Genomic DNA, 19273 nt, shown 5'->3' on the forward strand with positions numbered 1-19273 from the left:
TGGCAACTCTGGGTAGGTTTTGAGAAACCACTGAACCATGAGGTAAAGCACATGAGCCAGGCATGGAACGTGTTTGAGCTCACCTCACCTAAGAGCTGCCAACAGGTTCAGTGGTGTCAGCCACGGATCTGCCTGCTCCTTCAGAGCTGTCCACAACTCTTCAGAATTGTGCATTTGTCACCTAAGCATATTAGTTTAAGCACAGCTTGTTGCCGCTTAGCTGAGATATTGCTGCAGTGCTTCCAGCTTGTGACTGATGTGGTCATTTCGGAGATGTGCAGGAGCTGTAGACTGTGGGGGCAAATCTAATTAACGTAGGGCCTGCAGTCCTTGGCATCGAGAGGACATGTTCCATCCCAAGGTCTGGCTGGGTCCTGGCTTCCATTATGTTAACCCAGTGTGCCATCAGCAAGATATACCATCCCTGCCCACAAGCACTTGTCCATGTGTCCGTGGTTAGGTGGACTTTTCCAGTAACTGCATTATTGAGGGCATGGCTAATGCCGTGGGACACGTGCTTGTGTAATGTGGGGATGGCATGCCAGGAGAAATTGTGGCGGCTGGGGACCGATTATCAAGGGATGGCTGCCACCAGTAGGTTGCAGAAAGTTCCATCTCCCCAAGCCTAAACGTCAACATTTCAAGCGCAAGCAGTCAAGAAATGTGTGAATTTAGCAGTGTGGCCTGTGGTGCGTTGAGTGCGTATTTGCACTTGCATTCTAAGGAGTGGGGTATGGACAACTAAATGCTGGACTTGGACGTGCCTGCTGATGCTACTAGTTGAGTTTGACAACTCGGGTGCAGGGCACGAGGCATCTTTGCATGCACCATGGACAGTGGATTTGCTTGCACGCACAACAGCGAAAGAAACAGTGATGTCACCAGCAGACACTGTTCCTGGGCCCTGGGGTTTGACCTATAAAGACGGGTGCTTTGCTGCCATGTGCCTGATAATGCTGGTGGTGGTCATGTACCCCTGCTGATGCTGGCGAGGCAGGTGGTGCAAATGGCCTTTTTGAGGTTTTCGGCAGAGTCTAAAACAACCAGCCTGGAAAAACATAACAGTTGTACTGGCAACTTCCGTCATGTTGGTGTTATGGGGAACAGTTGCCCGCCTTCTGTCTGTGGCCACCACATTGCTTCTTTCTGCCTGTTGGGGTGCTATGCCTCCCTCCCCATGTGTGCTGCTGTCCTAACTCTGCATGTCCACATGCCACCTTGGGTAAGTTACTATATCATCCACCACCTCTTCTTCCACTTCCATACCCAGTTCCTCCTCCTGACTTTCTGTAAATTGTGTCTCATCATCGTCCACCTCTTGTGACACTTTCACACCATCGCCTTCGTGTGACCGTAGCTGCTTAAATATTTGGGCATCGCTACATGCGATCTTCTCATGCCCTGCTTCATGTGGACCGAGTGAGAGGCCAAAATCTGTAAATGGAAAAGTGAACAGCTCTTTGGAGTGTCCAAGTGTGAGATCAGTTATCTCCAGGCACTCGGGCATGGTGGGAGGAAGGAGGATCAGGGTGAGGTGTATGCGGTCCAGACTCACGGCTACTGAGACTTGACCATGTGGAAGACATGGTGGTGGTGTTGGGAAAGTGACTGGAAGCATTATCCGCTATCCAATCAACAACATTTTGACACTGCTCTGGGTTCAATAGTGGTGTGCTGTGGTCCCCTAGTAATTCGGACAGGAAGGTCAGGTGAGAAGATGTGGGTGTATGTTGTGGCACAATTTCAGCTTGCCCATAGCCTCGGCCTCGTCCTCTGCATGCACCATCACCATCCCGTCCAGTTCCCCATCCCTTGCCACGTGCCTTGCCCATTTTAAATGGAGGACAATATTTTCATGTTCACTACAAATGGCTGAATTTGGAGCGAACTTATATCTGATCCGTGGAACCACAGTTTGAAATTGCTGGCCTGTAGGTAACTATTTTTAACAGCAAACTGGTGTCAATAACTTCGCTAACACACTGCAACAAAACTTAAATGGCTGCCAGAAACACTGCATGCCTAGCACTGATATCTATGCATCTGGATTAGTCTTCCGAAGGACTGTTAGTTGAGATGGATATGTGTATAATATATTGTGGTATACCTACACTAACTAAGAAAAAAGCAAATCTCTCCCTAGTCAGCAGCACCTCTCTCTACACTGCCTGATTCCGCAGTAGACTGTGACGAGCATGGCGGTGCCAGGTCTGGTATAGACCTGATGACGATGTGTGGCCAGCCAATCACTGTAATGCCACAACCAACATGACTGCGGCATTACAATGTGTGGCAGACAATCACTACATGTTTTTTGGCTCTCTAAAGAGCGCCAATAATGCAGGGAGGGGACCCAAGCTCCTGCCGAGGAACCCCAGAAATACTCAGCGAGCTCCGAGCATCTCAAGCAGTGAGATGCTCGGGTGAGTACCGAGTACTGGCAAGCATGCTCGCTCATCACTAATGAAAAGTTTAATACATGGTATTATTGCCATTCTAGCATGTATTTTGAAACTAAACACATCAGCCTATTCAGGTCTATGATATTTAAATTAATGTATGCAATTTTTGTAGTATAAATCTGTTGACAGATCCACTTTGTTGTTCAATGTTGGAAAAACATGGTTTCTTTATAAAACAGTGCCTGGCTATATGTATGTAGCGTTGGATTGCCTCTCAAGCTCATTCATGTCAGTGGAGCTAATCTGAAATACAAGGCACAACCCATAGATAGGTGTGGTGCTGTTTCTGGAAGAAAGTAGAAATTATATTTTTTATGCTGTAATTCTTTAATATGTAGAAACCATATTGAACTCAATATTCCATTTTTACAAAATAACACCTTAAATATTTCTGTAGCCCCCCCAAAAAAAGTACAATTATTTGCTTTTGCTTTTCACTCTTTTAAAATGAAACATTTTCCAATTTTATAATTAGACAATAAAATTTCTTAACCAGTCAACCAAGTAATTCAACATTACATGCAATACTGGCATCAAAAATTGGGAGACTGAAATAAAAAAAAATAAGTTAAAATAAGTAGAATTTGCCTTTTTTTCTGCCTTCTTCATTTTCCATACATCTTGCTAGTTATGTGTCTATAGATTGTTTAGCATCTGTTTTCCCTAAACATGGTTATAATTCTCTTCACTGCTGTTCTACCAACAATGACAGAGAAAAATACACATGTTCTCTGACGGAGATATGCCTAGCTAAACACAAGCAGCACATATTTGGATATGCATTAACTACAAAGATTAATCACAACCTGCAGGCTACAGAAGGAAGAGGAACAGAGAAAAATGATCCAGATGGAACCAAGGATTGGAACATCCATAACACATTAATGACGATAAAGCTCCGAATAGGCTTTCCAGGAAACACATAGAAATGATTGGAAAACCTACCCACCTCCTGACATGACCTATCATCAATATGATGAGACCCATTAATATTGTCTTTATTTTGTTTTAATGGATAATACGCTTTTGTTTTGTTTATGTGAATGTTTTCAAAGTAGCAAAACAGCTGAGAGATACATTGTAGCAAACAATCAGAAACAAGGTTTGGTGTTTTTCTCACAGAACCTGGTCTAGACTGAATACCTTTGTTTCCTCTTGCCAGCTAAAAGTCCATACACACTTGACAATGTACAGAGTTAAAGGGAACAAGTTACTTGCTTCATGCAGCCCAAACCATGGGTACCATGAATCACATAGTGCCTGCACAATTGCATCTAGGTATATTTTTTCTATGAAACACTCCAGCATTTTAGAGAAAATGTAATTTTTATCCTGGCACTGCTCTAGTTGATTGATCAATTTCTCCCACGTGTCTATGTAGGTTCAGACCTGTCAATCAACTTGTGCTGAGCAAGTAAAAAAAAAAAACACTCAGATGAGGCTCCAAAGTGGTCTAGTCTTGTCTATGGTCGTTTGTCACCTCTTCAAACTACTTTTCCTCTGAAACCCCAGAACATTTCAGAGAAAAAAACATACCTAGCAGCAATCATGTCGGACTACTCTGATTCATGGTGCCAGTGGTTTGGGTAGCATGAGTCCAAAGACAGGTTACCTTTAAACGACTGTAGACCAGCAACATGTTTTCTGGTCCATGTTCATTAAATGGCTTGTTTACATTCTTCATGTGCACTGAATGATAAATTAAAGAGCATTCAATGTGCATGTTCTTATTTGATTCTCGGCAGCGCAGTTCCCGTTTACAGACATCAATGTGCTACCGAGAATAAACATTTGTGCAAACCAAATGATCAGTTGCTCATTCGTCAGGTGATCAATAGCCTGCAGCATTATTGCAAAATAAATTCTTAGGAACTGTCTTTAATGATAATCATGCACTTTAAAGTCAGGACTAGCTGTAAACCAGTTTCCTTCTTCTGAATGTCAGCAGTTACTGGCAGCAAAGTAAACGCTTAAAAATCATAAGCAAGGGAATCACAAAGTACATTTGGAACTTTTAATTTACTAATTTAGGGAAGGAATTTTTCCACCTTAAACATTTATGACATACAGTGGGGGAAAAGGTATTTAGTCAGCCAATTGTGCAAATTCTCCCACTTAAAAAGATGAGAGAGGCCTGTAATTGACATCATAGGTAGACCACAACTATGAGAGTCAAAATGAGAAAACAAATCCAGAAAATCACCTTGTCTGATTTGGCAAGATTTATTTTTCAAATTGTGGTGGAAAATAAGTATTTGGTCATTAACAAAAGTTCATCTCAATATTTTGTTATATATCCTTTGTTGGCAATGACAGAGGTCAAACATTTTCTGTAAGTCTTCACTAGGTTGGCACACACTGTTGGTGGTTTATTGGCCCATTCCTCCATGCAGATCTCCTCAGTGATGTTTTGGGCCTGTTGTTGGGCAGCACGGACTTTCAACTCCCTCCAAAGGTTTTCTATGGGGTTGAGATCTGGAGACCTTCATATGCTTCTTATGAAGCCACTCCTTTGTTGCCCGGGCAGTGTGCTTGGGATCATTATCATGCTGAAAGACTCATCCACGTTTTATCTTTAATGCCCTTGCTGATTGATAGAGGTTTGCACTCAAAGTCTCATGATATATGGCCCCATTCATTCTTTCATGTACACGGAACAGTCGTACTGGTCCCTTTGCAGAGAAAAAGCCCCAAAGCATGATGCTGCCACCCCCATGCTTCACAGTAGGTATGGTGTTCTTTGACTGCAACTCAGCATTCTGTCTCCTCCAAACACAATGAGTTTTGTTTCTACCAAACAGTTCTACTTTTGTTTCATCAAACCATATAACATTCTCCCAATACCTTTCTGGATAATTCAAATGCTCTCTAGCAAACTTCAGATGGGCCCAGACATTTACTGGCTTAAGCAGGGGGACATGTCTGGCACTGCAGCATCTGAGTCCCTGGCGGCGTAGTGTGTTACTGATGGTAGCCTTTGTTACAGTGGTCCCAGCTCTATGCAGAACATTCACTAGGTCCCCCGTGTGGTTCTGGAATTTTTGCTCACCGTTCTTGTGATCATTTTGACCTTATGGGGTGGGATCTTGCGTGGAGTCCCAGATCGAGGGAGATTATCAGTGGTCTTGTATGTCTTCCATTTTCTTAATATTACTCCCATAGTTGATTTCATCACACCATGCTGCTTGCCTATTGCAGATTCAGCCTTCCCAGCCTGGTGCAGGGCTGCAATTTTGTTTTTGGTGTTCTTTGACAGCTCTTTGGTCTTCACCATAGTGGAGTTTGTAGTGTGACTGTTTGAGGTTGTGGACAAGTGTCTTTTATACTGATAACAAGTTCAAAAAGGTGTCATTACTATAGGTAATGAGTGGAGGACAGAGAAGCCTCTTAAACTAGAAGTTTACAGGTCTGTGAGAGATAGAAATCTTGCAGGTGACCAAATACTTATTTTCCACCATAATGTGCAAAATAATTCTTGCCAAATCAGAAAAGGTGGTTTTCTGGATTTGTTTTCTAATGTTGACTCTCACAGTTGTGGTCTACCTATTATGTCAACTACAGGCCTCTCTCATCTTTTAATGTGGGAGAACTTGCATAATTAGTGGCTGACTAATTACTTTTTTTCCCCACTGTATGCACAGAAAATGACATTCAGTCATGGACGAAAGTCTTGGCACTAGTGTTGAGCGATACCGTCCGATACTTGAAAGTATCGGTATCGGATAGTATCGGCCGATACCCGAAAAGTATCAGATATCGCCGATACCGATACCCGATACCAATACAAGTCAATGGGACACCAAGTATCGGAAGGTATCCTGTATGGTTCCCAGGGTCTGAAGGAGAGGAAACTCTCCTTCATTGTGATTGGTCGCGTGAGCGGTCACGTGACCGCCACGCGACCAATCACAAGCCGCGACGTCATCTAAGGTCTTTCAAGCACTTGAAAGACCTTAGATGACGTCGCGGCTTGTGATTGGTCGCGTGGCGGTCACGTGACCGCTCACGCGACCGCTCACGCGACCAATCACAAGCCGCGACGTCATCTAAGGTCTTTCAAGCGCTCATTCTTAGGAACGGAAGCTGCCGGTTACATCGGTAAGGTCCAGGCTGCGTCGGAGAGGTGAGTATATCAATATTTTTTATTTTTATTCTTTATTTTACACATTAATATCGATCCCGATACCGATTCCCGATATCACAAAAGTATCGGATCTCGGTATCGGAATTCCGATACCGCAAATATCGGCCGATACCCGATACTTGCGGTATCGGAATGCTGAACACTACTTGGCACCCTTTAAAAAGTTTCCAGAAAATGAAGTATTTCTCCCAGAAAATGATTGCAATTACACATGTTTTGTTACACATGATTATTACCTTTGTGTGTACTGAAATAACACAAAAAAGAAGAGAAAAAAAAACAAATTGGACATTTTTTCACACAAAACCCCAGAAATGTGTCAGAGAAAATTGTTAGCACCCTCAACTTAATATTTAGTTGCACACCCTTTGGAATAAATAACTGCAATCGCTTCCCATAACTAACAACAAGCTTCTTACACTTCTCAACTGGAATTTTGGACCACTCTGCTTTTGCAAAATGCTCCAGATCTCTCATAATTATATGGTGCCTACTTATAACAGCAATTTTAAGATCGCTCCACAAGTGTTCTATGGTATTTATTGCTGGCCACTTCAGGACTCTCCAAAGCTCTATTTCAATCCATTTCTGGGTACTTCTTGAAGTATGTTTTGGGTCATTGTCCTGCTGGAAGACCCATGACCTAGGACGAAACCCAACTTTTTGTCACTGGGCACTACATTGCAACCCAAAATTCTTTGGTAGTCTTCAGATTTCATGATGTCTTGCACACAGTTAAGGCATCCAGTGCCAGAGACAGCAAAACAGCCCCAAAATATCTTCGAACCTCCATCTTATTTACTAAGGAAATCACATGACAAAACTTTGTTTGTTTTGTTGTATCTTTGTTTTGCTCCAAAATCCATTCATTCCTAAACAAAAAAAAAGCAAAAACAGTATAGAAAATGCTCGTATTTTCCTGTCCGTTTTTGCTGCCAACAAATTCCTAGAGATGCAGAAATGTCTGCAATCAAATACTCATGGTGTGCACATAGCCTAATATTGCAGTGTGTTGGAAAATGACTGTTCTGTTATGAAGCCTAATCATAGGCTGGGCTTCATTGATGTACAAACTTAATAGACACAGTGGCCCGCTGAAGGTCCCTGGTATCACAACACGGCTATTGGCATTCCATTTACAGTCACATTTGCTAGCAGCATCTTAGAGGTTAAACTACTGTAAAATGTGTTGGCCCAGATCACAGAAGTTAGACTTGTGTCCTGGCTGTATAACAAAACAGCAATGAATGGCGCAGACTCAACTCTGGAGCCCATGTAGTGCAGACAGAGTCCAGTGGGTCATGGCCAGGGCACAGTGGGCCCAGTCATTTGCCCAAAGTCACCAGGTCCTGGGACCAACACTGATTAAATGCCTGAGTTGGGAATAGCCCTTTACTTTTAGACAACTTGGTCTCATTTGATAGATGACGTGATAATATGGCAATCTGTGATCATTTTAATAAAAAAAAAATTCACCCATTGGGAATCTCCTTTCTGTTTAGCTTACAATGCGTTACCTGTTGTCAATATATTTATATATATATATATATATATATATATATATATATATATATATATATCAGAAAGCGTGGAAGGGTTTTTGTTTTATGTTTCGGTTTCTTTGTCAAAAAAGACAAGCTTAAAGGGATATTCCCATCTCCAAGATCCAATCCCAAAATGTAGTAGATGTAATAATAATAATAGTAGCAAATACTTCCAATTAGAAATGTAGTATAGTTCTTCTGATAATCTATGTCACTTACTCCATGTACAGGGCATTGCAATAGCTTAGGTATCCATGGTTATGACCACTAGCAACGTACTAATTGTCACTATAGGAGTGATCTTTAAAATGGGTACCTAAGCTACTGCAAGGTAAGCGACATAGCTTATCAGAAGAACTATACTACATTTCCATATAAAGGTATATGCTAATATTTTTATTACACCTACTACTTATTAGGATCTTCGAGATCGTAATATCACGTATGCATGCTGAAAAGTGAAACCTAGCACCTATAAGAGTAAGTCCTAGCATCTTTGCTAGAAAAGGAAGTCTTAGCACCAATAGTCATGGCAGAATGATGGAAAAAAGGGACCATCCAGCCATAAAGAGTGTATGGAAAATCACATGGAATGGGAATCAGGGCCATTTCCGGACAGATTAGATGCAAAGTTTTGTTGTGAGGGTTGAGGGCTACAAAGACCTTTTTTTTCTTCAGGTTTTGAGTGAACTTGAAACTTAGGTGAAACTTGATTAGCATATTTGAACACAACATGTTTTTTTTAATCGCAAGATAGAAACCCAAAATTAGGAGAAAAAAAAACTAATTGGGATAATTTACAAAAACGTTCTTTTTTTAGTAATTTGTTTTATCATAATGCCAAGGTGCAATGCGTGTGATAAATGCTTCCCTGCACCTGTTCCATAATTGTTAGTTAATACTAAACTTATTTTCTGCCCGGCGTTGGACACGGTTTCAAAAACAATAATGATAATAAAAAAAAATAAAAAAATCCCTCACTGATGTGAAATGGCAGGGTTAGGCTGCTATTGTCAGAAAACCTTTCCAATAAAACTACTTGAGTGTTTGAAGATGTCAAACTTTGATGGATCAAAGCCTCAATTACTCAGGTAGCCGAGTGCTGAGTATTGTGTATCTGCCATCGAAGCATTTAAAGGATCTGATGCAGAAGATGTCATGTTCTCTTTCAAAGTCTACCGATGATTGGAATTAAAAGAAGACCCTTTCATTTCACTGACTCTTTAGAACTTGGCAGAATACATATTGTTGATATACACAATGGCACCATTAACATTTGGTTGCCGCTGAAACATCAAGTGTAGGACGTTTCAAAGTGAGAGCGTTCATTATTTCTTTTACTTGCCCTGTCACTATATGAACAAGTGCCTCTTAAAGGTGAATTGGGACTTTTTCATGTCACTCACAAACCTTACTATAGCATCTGCAGATGCCATTTTACTGATATTTCCATTGCGAGTGACATTGGCCAACACGCGACCCCAGGGATTTAGATACTTTATTAACTGGATATTGAAGGTATGCTGCTTTTTATTGGAATTATTCTCAAAATTACATAACATGCAACTTTGAACACATTTTATAGTCTACATGTGGAATTAATGAACAAGAAACGTTTTCATCAGTCCCGACAGTTGAGTGTTTAACTTATATTACTTGGTGGGTTACAGATTGTATCACATGTACATAAAGGGTGGGCTCATCTAATATCTTCAGCAGCGCCGCTCCTCTGCCTCTTTGCTCCCTAGGGGGCCAGAAGCTCCTGAGGATAGACAGTCCGCACATGGTCTGTGGCATCAGAAGGGCATAAGGCACTGAACCGAAGGTCATCTCCCAGCTCCAGAGCAGAACTTGCAAGCTTTAAAGCAAAGAACATACATAGTAAATTTTTATCTCACGAAATGGACTTCCTGTAACAGACTGCCAAGGTGACTCGTAACTTAGGCAATGAGAAGCAAACTATGGTTAAAAATCTCCCCATTCTTAAAGGGAACCTGTCACCCCGTTCTTTCAATATGAGCTTAAAATAGCGTTAAATAGGGCCTGAGCTGTGCTTTACAATAGAGCTTTTATTGTCCCCTGTTTCCCCACCTTTGCTGCCAAAATACCTTAATAAAGTCGCCATTTTCGCCTGTCACTCACGCTGGTCTGGTCAAATGGGCGTTGATAAATCACTGTTTCTCCCCCGCTCCTCAGCGTGTCTGACGTAACTCGATCTGTGAATCACACAGATCGCGCTCTTTTTTTGCAGTTGCGCAGTGCATTCGGCTCTTGCGCCTGCGCATTATGCTTTGCCCAACTGTGGGCATAGCATACAGCACATCACCGCGAGTTACGTCAGACACACCGAGGCGCGGGGGGAGAAACAGTGATTTAACAACGCCCATTTGACCAGACCAGCGTGAGTGACAGGCGAAAACGGTGACTTTATTAAGGTATTTTGGCAGCATAGGTGGGGAAACAAGGGACAATAAAAGCACTATTGTAAAGCGCAGCTCAGGCCCTATTTAACGCTATTTTTAGCTCATATTGAAAAAACGGGGTGACAGGTTCCCTTTTAGAATAGAGGGGATATTTCATAAATTGCAAATTGAAAAGGTGATTGGTTTCACAATCAATTTTATATATTAAACAAGAAGAGATTAACCCTTTAATGGCTGCACTCACTATTCAGCTGGTGGAGTCACTGTGTACATACACTACAATTACTGATCCTGAGTTACCTCCTGTATTATACCCCAGAGCTGCACTCACTATTCTGCTGGTGCAGTGACTGTGTACATACATTACATTACTGATCCTGTACTGATCCTGAGTTACATCCTGTATTATACTGCAGAGCTGCACTCACTATTCTGCTGGTGCAGTCACTGTGTGCATACATTACATTACTGATCCTGAGTTACCTCCTGTATTATACCCCAGAGCTGCACTCACTATTCTGCTGGTGCAGTGACTGTGTACATACATTACATTACTGATCCTGTACTGATCCTGAGTTACATCCTGTATTATACTGCAGAGCTGCACTCACTATTCTGCTGGTGTAGTCACTGTGTGCATACATTACATTACTGATCCTGAGTTACATCCTGTATTATACCCCAGAGCTGCACTCACTATTCTGCTAGTGCAGTGACTGTGTACATACATTACATTACTGATCCTGCACTGATCCTGAGTTACATCCTGTATTATACTGCAGAGCTGCACTCACTATTCTGCTAGTGCAGTGACTGTGTACATACATTACATTACTGATCCTGCACTGATCCTGAGTTACATCCTGTATTATACTCCAGAGCTGCACTTACTATTCTGCTGGTGTAGTCACTGTGTACATACATTACATTACTGATCCTGTACTGATCCTGAGTTACCTCCTGTATTATACCCCAGAGCTGCACTCACTATTCTGCAGGTGCAGTCACTGTGTACATACATTACTTTACTGATCCTGAGTTACATCCTGTATTATTCTCCAGAGCTGCACTCACTATTCTGCTGGTGCAGTCACTGTGTACATACATTACATTACTTATCCTGTACTGTTCCTGAGTTACATCCTGTATTACACTCCAGAGCTGCACTCACTATTCTGCTGGTGTAGTCACTGTGTACATACATTACATTACTGATCCTGCACTGATCCTGAGTTACATCCTGTATTATACCCCAGAGCTGCATTCACTATTCTGCTAGTGCAATCACTGTGTGCATACATTACTTTACTGATCCAGCACTAATCCTGAGTTACATCCTGTATTATACTCCAGATCTGCACTCACTATTCTGCTGGTGCAGTCACTGTGTACATACATTACATTACTGATCCTGTATTGATCCTGAGTTACATCCTGTATTATACTCCAGAGCTGCACTCACTATTCTGCCGGTGCAGTCATTGTGTACATACATTACATTACTGATCCTGTACTGATCCTGAGTTGCATCCTGTATTATACTCCAGAGCTGCACTCACTATTCTGCTGGTGCAGTCACTGTGTACATACATTACATTACTGATCCTCTTCTGATCCTGAGTTGCATCCTGTATTATACCCCAGAGCTGCACTCACTATTCTGCTGGTGCAGTCACTGTGTACATACATTACATTACTGATCCTGAGTTACATCCTGTATTATACTCCAGAGCTACACTCACTATTCTGCTGGTGCAGTCCCTGTGTACATACATTACATTACTGATCCTGCACTAATCCTGAGTTACATCCTGTATTATACTCCAGAGCTGCACTCACTATTCTGCTGGTGCAGTCACTGTGTACATATATTACATTACTGATCCTGTACTGATCCTGAGTTACATCCTGTATTATACTCCAGAGCTGCACTCACTATTCTGCTGGTGCAGTCATTGTGTACATACATTACATTACTGATCCTGAGTTGCATCCTGTATTATACTCCAGAGCTGCACTCACTATTCTGCTGGTGCAGTCACTGTGTACATACATTACATTACTGATCCTGAGTTACATCCTGTATTATACTCCAGAGCTACACTCACTATTCTGCTGGTGCAGTCACTGTGTACATATATTACATTACTTATCCTGTACTGATCCTGAGTTACATCCTGTATTAAACTCCAGAGCTGCACTCAGTATTCTGCTGGTGCAGTCAGTGTGTACATACATTACATTACTGATTCTGAGTTACAACTTGAATTAAACTCCAGAGCTGCACTCACTATTCTGCTGGTGCAGTCACTGTGTACATACATTACATTACTGATCCTGTTCTGATCCTGAGTTGCATCCTTTATTATACCCCAGAGCTGCACTCACTATTCTGCTGGTGCAGTCACTGTGTATATACATTACATTACTGATCCTGAGTTACATCCTGTATTATACTCCAGAGCTGCACTCACTATTCTGCTGGTGCAGTCACTGTGTACATACATTTCATTACTGATCCTGCACTGATCCTGAGTTACATCCTGTATTATACTCCAGAGCTGCACTCACTATTCTGTTGGTCCAGTCACTGTGTACATACATTACATTACTGATCCTGCACTGATCCTGAGTTATACTCCAGAGCTGTACTCACTATTCTGCTGCTGCCGTCACTGTGTACATACATTACATTATTGATTCTGTACTGATCCTGAGTTACATCCTGCATTACACCCCAGAGCTGCACTCACTATACTTTTTGATGTAGTCACTGTGTACATACAGTGGGTGCGGAAAGTTTTCAGACCCCTTTAAGTTGGTAAATTCAAAAAAGTTCATTTTTTTTCACATTAATGTACACTGCGCACCCAATCTTGACTGTAAAAAACTCAAATATATAATGTTTTGCAAATTTTATAAAAAATTAAAAATAAAATATCACATGGTCATAAGTATTCAGACCCTTTGCTCAGTATTGAGTAGAATCACCCTTTTGAGCTAGTACAGCCATGATTCTTCTTAGGAATGATGACCCACTATAAATTAAAAGAGATAAAACCTACAAGAGAAAAAGTGAGCAAAAACCCTGCTGAAAATAAGTAAAAAGCAAAAAGTGCATCTAAATAACACAGAGTTTTTAGTAGTACTGAAGAAATACAGAGCTGCCACATTTGCCCATCGCTGAACCATGGACACGTTTGGAGAATGCCAGGATTGGGACCCACCTGTCGCTTCTTTCCATGGAGACGTTTAGAGAAGTGCCTGCCACAGACTAAGAGGAGCCTGATATGTCATGGACTCCTGTACCCCACCCTGGACATGTCACTATCCCCTGACTTAAGAGTCTGATATGCCATGGACTCCTATACCCCACCATAGATATGTCCCCTATCCTCTAAAAGGAGCCTGATATATCCTGGGCCTCTATATGCCTCCCTACCCCACCCCCCTATCCCCCTATTTTTACCATATGCTTTGGCAATGCTAACATGTACTTAGTCCTGCCAATAAAGGTCATTTGAATTGAATTGAATTGAATTGAGAAGCCAGGTTGTGTTTCTCGGATTAACTGGCCTTGCACCTTGTATGGACTCAATGAACTGTCATCTTCCTATGCTTGTTGTTACCACTTTCTGTGTACGTACCACAGGTAGGGTAGTGACTCTTGGAGCTCTGATGTAACATCTGCCATTATCCCGGAGGGTCAGCGGAAGGGTGAGACTTTGTAATGTGCACCATCTTGGGTATTTGCTGGGTTGTTCTGTTTGCTTTTGTGTTGTGGTTCAATAAAGTATTGCCACACTGTTTTACCCTCACCCTGTGCTGTTTGGGTAGTGTTCTGCCAACAAGGAGAGAGCACGGGCGTTCAGTGGTATGAGCCCTAGTCCATGCAGTCTTGCTGAAGACAGGTGGGCCAGCGGACAAGAGCACTCACTGACCCCCATTTCTCCACACCGTATGCTTGTCAGATGGACATTTCGATCAAAACATGTGCCAAAGCATGATTTTTTTCATGTGTAGTAATACTGGAATTAAAGTAGATATTTTTTTCTGAGATTCTTTTTGCATAGCGTTCATATGCAGCAGTTCTGAATTCACAATTCTGCCTACTTCAGACATCAAAATATGATCAAAGTCTGATCAGAGTAACCGGACCGTTATTCTTAGATGTGGAGAAAATGGTCGAGTGACTCAACCCTTAGGATAAGGTAGCAATTGTGAGAACGTACTGGAACAAAGTACTGTTGAGGGGTCTGACTAAACTTGGTGGACATATAGGAACAGGAAGTTTATTTTGTTTTATATTCAGCGAATTCTGCTGTTTGCTTTCATGTATGAAAAGGCTAAATTTGTGTACAGAACACCCAAATTAATAAAAGGTGTAAAACATACAAACACTCCGGCAAACCCCTGGAGATTATTGCAAATTACAAGCTGTTCATTTCTTATACTCAGCCATAAACTGAGTTCAGGAAACTTCCTAATTGGAGTGGCTTCTACTCTAACAGAGCTTTAAATTACAAGGATATGCTGCAAAAAAAACACAGATTTGGCTGTGGTTCAGTAGGTAGTGTGCAGAATACCGTAATCTGCAAGAACTGGAAGTTTGGGGTATTGTTTTCCCAAATGAAGATAGTAGAGAAAGTTCCCAACTTGGTTGCCAATATGACTTTTTATGTTTTCTGGACAGCTTATCAAAAATCACTGGCGGCCAAAAAAAATTCTTTCACAATAGACAACCATAATACAGTATATCATCCATATTATAAGTGATCCATGTGTGCAGCTCATCTGATATGTTTCAAAATTCTTTTTATTAGGGTGATATTTACAGTATGCAGAATAAGGGACCAGGAAAAGAAATAAGGGAAAGGAAAGTCAACAAAAATAGGAAAAGGGGGGTAAAGAGGAGAGGAGAAGAAAAAAGGGACAGGAAATGAAGATCATTTTACCATAGCTGCACCACAACAATTGACATACCAAGTGCAAAAACAACATAAAATAAAGTATAGATTTAAAGAATTCTGACAAAGCAATAAGACATCATATAAAGAGGCTTTTCTAGCTTGAAGGAAAAATTCTGTTCCAAGAGGACCATTTGGAATAAATTTAGGAAAAGAGTTATTCCTTAAAGCTACGGAGACTTCAAAGGAGTTATGGGAGGATATAAAGTCGATTATGTCAGAAATAGAGGGAAAATCCATTGATTTCCCCTTTGAGGCAATACAAGTTTTTATAACAGAAAAAATATGCAAAGAAAAATATCTAATTTATGACATAGTCATCAGCTTCCAGAAATATGAGATCCAATTGGGGAGAAATTTTGAGGGGAAACTCATTGATTTTACTCCACAGTAGAGATATCTCTCCAAAGTATCGAAAGTTTTGGACATTCCCAGAATATGTGAAGACATAATTCTGATATGTAGACATGAGCTGAATTCATTGAAAACAGTAACATGAGGAGAATTACAGCCATAATTAGTGTTGAGCATTCCGATACCGCAAGTATCGGGTATCGGCCGATACTTGCGGGTATCGGAATTCCGATACCGAGATCCGATACTTTTGTGGTATCGGGTATCGGTATCGAAACAACATTAATGTAATAATGTGTAAAAGAAAGAATTAAAATAAAAAATATTGCTATACTCACCTCTCCGACGCAGCCTGGACCTCACGGAGGGAACCGGGAGCGTTCTTTGCTTAAAATTCGCGCATTTTCTTCCTTCCGTGAAGTCCCGGCTTGTGATTGGTCGCGTGCCGCCCATGTGGCCGCGACGCGACCAATCACAGCAAGCCGTGACGTAATTTTCAGGTCCTTCTAGGCATTCAGTATTTTAAAATTACGTCCCGGCTTTGTGATTGGTCGCGTCGCGGTCACATGGGCGACGCGACCAATCACAAGCCGTGACGTCACGGGAGGCAGGAGACGCGCGCATTTTAAAATGCGCGTGTGTCCAGCCTCCCGTGACGTCACGGCTTGTGATTGGTCGCGTTGCCCATGTGACCGCGACGCAACCAATCACAAGCCAGAACGTAATTTTAAAATCCTGAAGGACCTGAAATTACGTCACGGCTTGCTGTGATTGGTTGCGTCGCGGCCACATGGGCGACGCGACCAATCACAAGCCGTGACGTCACGGGAGGCTGGACACGCGCGCATTTTAAAATGCGCGCGTCTCCTGCCTCCCGTGACGTCACGGCTTGTGATTGGTCGCGTCGCCCATGTGACCGCGACGCGACCAATCACAAAGCCGGAACGTAATTTTAAAATTCTGAATGCCTAGAAGGACCTGAAAATTACGTCACGGCTTGCTGTGATTGGTCGCGTCGCGGCCACATGGGCGGCACGTGACCAATCAGAAGCCGTGACGTCACGGAAGGAAGGAAAAGCGCACATTTTAAGCAAACAACGCTGCCGGTTCCCTCGGTGAGGTGAGTATAGCAATATTTTTTATTTTAATTCTTTATTTTACACATTAATATGGTTCCCAGGGCCTGAAGGAGAGTTTCCTCTCCTTCAGACCCTGGGAACCATCAGGGATACCATCCGATACTTGAGTCCCATTGACTTGTATTGGTATCGGGTATCGGTATCGGATTGGATCCGATACTTTGCCGGTATCGGCCGATACTTTCCGATACCGATACTTTCAAGTATCGGACGGTATCGCTCAACACTAGTCATAATCCATTATCTACCAATGTCCTTTTTTTGGGACGTCTAATCTTTAGCTTCTAGCAACTAAGATTTTATAATTTTTATAATTAGGTCCAATTTTTTGTGTTGTGTTTTAAAAATGAATGTTTTCAAAATAGGAAATCATGTCATTGTCATTTTTAATTGAATATTGGGACGCCCTTTTCTGAAAAATCCATACTTGAATTTTTTTTTGCAAATTATGTTACTGATTCACTAGTACCCAAATCATTAAAAATCTGTCATAAAAAAAAAAAAAATATGAAAATTGCTAATTTGGCAAGTAATGGGTTAACAATCTTTATAAGTTTCTTCAGCTTAAAAAAATCACAGGCGTACAATTTGTTTTAGACAAACAAGGCAAAAAAGTGCCCAATTTTTACAGACAGTCCTGGAATTTCTGGATGATTATCAGCCCCGGTTCCCAGCTAGTAGTGTACATCCAATGAAGACAGACCAGCCAGTTGCTTTGGAGCCTTTGAGTTGGCAGCGACCCAGCTTTGTTAGCTGAAAGTCATAATATGAAAAATTATTGTAGGATGAAAGATAAAGAAGTGCTCCTTCTATCAATGTTTTTATCCTCTTAATATGTTGCAGACACCATATTTTATAGCACTGTGTACTTACAATTGCTAATTTTGCCTTTCTTCCCAGTTAATTCTCTTTTTTTTTCTCTACTCTATGAAGTCTATTTGCCTTACATAAACCATGTGTGTTATGGTTCTCAATGGCAAGAGAACATAGCCCAGCAAACATACGAACTAGCTCTTGGAAGGATGGAAACTAAACTGACCATGAACTAAACCTGCCGCACAACTAACAGTAGCCGGGTAGCGTAGCCTGCGTTTTATCCCTAGACGCCCAGCGCCGGCCGGAGGACTAACTAATCCTGGCAGAGGAAAATATAGTCCTGGCTCACCTCTAGAGAAATTTCCCCGAAAGGCAGACAGAGGCCCCCCACAAATATTGGCGGTGATATTAGATGAAATGACAAACGTAGTATGAAAATAGGTTTAGCAAAATTGAGGTCCGCTTACTAGATAGCAGGAAGACAGAAAGGGCACTTTCATGGTCAGCTGAAAACCCTATCAAAATACCATCCTGAAATTACTTTAAGACTCTAGTATTAACTCATAACATCAGAGTGGCAATTTCAGATCACAAGAGCTTTCCAGACACAGAAACGAAACTACAGCTGTGAACTGGAACAAAATGCAAAAACAAACAAGGACTAAGTCCAACTTAGCTGGGAGTTGTCTAGCAGCAGGAACATGCACAGAAAGGCTTCTGATTACAATGTTGACCGGCATGGAAGTGACAGAGGAGCAAGGCTAAATAGCGACTCCCACCTCCTGATGGAAACAGGTGAACAGAGAGGATGATGCACACCAGTTCAATTCCACCAGTGGCCACCGGGGGAGCCCAAAATCCAATTTCACAACAGTACCCCCCCCTCAAGGAGGGGGCACCGAACCCTCACCAGAACCACCAGGGCGATCAGGATGAGCCCTATGAAAGGCACGGACCAAATCGGAGGCATGAACATCAGAGGCAGTCACCCAAGAATTATCCTCCTGACCGTATCCCTTCCATTTGACCAGATACTGGAGTTTCCGTCTGGAAACACGGGAGTCCAAGATTTTTTCCACAACGTACTCCAACTCGCCCTCAACCAACACCGGAGCAGGAGGCTCAACGGAAGGCACAACCGGTACCTCATACCTGCGCAATAATGACCGATGAAAAACATTATGAATAGAAAAAGATGCAGGGAGGTCCAAACGGAAGGACACAGGGTTAAGAATCTCCAATATCTTGTACGGGCCGATGAACCGAGGCTTAAACTTGGGAGAAGAAACCCTCATAGGGACAAAACGAGAAGACAACCACACCAAGTCCCCAACACAAAGCCGAGGACCAACCCGACGCCGGCGGTTGGCAAAAAGCTGAGTCTTCTCCTGGGACAACTTCAAATTGTCCACTACCTGCCCCCA

General features: G+C 42.0%; 1 long non-coding RNA gene across 1 annotated transcript in view; it reads right to left on the bottom strand.

The window, feature by feature from the left end:
- Positions 1-9722: 9722 nt before the first annotated feature.
- The window catches only part of LOC143793706 (uncharacterized), a 40332-nt gene continuing 30781 nt past the window's right edge, over positions 9723-19273 (bottom strand). Inside the window, exon 3 of the long non-coding RNA XR_013220209.1 lies at positions 9723-10008. This is a non-coding gene — a long non-coding RNA (uncharacterized LOC143793706). The remainder of the gene's footprint in view (positions 10009-19273) is intronic.

The sequence above is a fragment of the Ranitomeya variabilis genome, chromosome 1 (genome assembly GCF_051348905.1).
Source record: "Ranitomeya variabilis isolate aRanVar5 chromosome 1, aRanVar5.hap1, whole genome shotgun sequence".
NCBI classification, from domain to species: domain Eukaryota; kingdom Metazoa; phylum Chordata; class Amphibia; order Anura; family Dendrobatidae; genus Ranitomeya; species Ranitomeya variabilis.